Below are 666 nucleotides of genomic sequence, written 5' to 3'. Positions count from 1 at the left end.
TTGGGCATGCCCTTTGCACTCCCCAAGAAAGATTAGTTCCCCAAACGTTCAGCTGGGCTCCACAATGCACTAAAATGGTTGGAAGACCCTGGCAAAATGGCTGAGGACTATGCAGAGCAAAGATGGAGATAATAAATGGGGCAGTATTGAATTAAAAGCTCAAGATAGAGAAGACTGGAGAAATCGAACCGAGGTCTTTTGCGTCAATAGGCGTACAAGGAGATGATGATGATATATATATATATATATATATATATATATATATATATATATAGACAGTGGAACCTCTACATACGATTGCCTTTACATAAGATTGTTCCAACATCCAATGTAAAATTCGATCGAATTCTTGTCTCAACACCCGACGTCATGCTCCAATATCCGACGTAGACCATGTGCGATAGTAGCTTCTTGTTTACGCCGGTAGATGGCAGCACGTCGGAGGGATGCCAGTGAGTGTCGCGTCGGTCAGTTCTCTGTTCTCGTGCGCATCGTGTGGTTGTACCCTGTTCGGTCCGTTTTTAACAGTGCTTATTATCTTTTTTTTTTCAAGTTTCATTTTTGATTTTATGTATAATCATGGGTCCTAGGAAGCTTGGTTATGGTACAGGAATTAGTAGTGGTGAGAAAAGGAAGAAGGCAATGCTTTCATTAGAATTGAAGCAA

The sequence above is a fragment of the Palaemon carinicauda genome, chromosome 1 (assembly GCF_036898095.1).
Source record: "Palaemon carinicauda isolate YSFRI2023 chromosome 1, ASM3689809v2, whole genome shotgun sequence".
In the NCBI taxonomy this organism is placed as follows: Eukaryota; Metazoa; Arthropoda; class Malacostraca; order Decapoda; family Palaemonidae; genus Palaemon; species Palaemon carinicauda.
Note: the sequence above shows the minus strand (reverse complement) of the source record.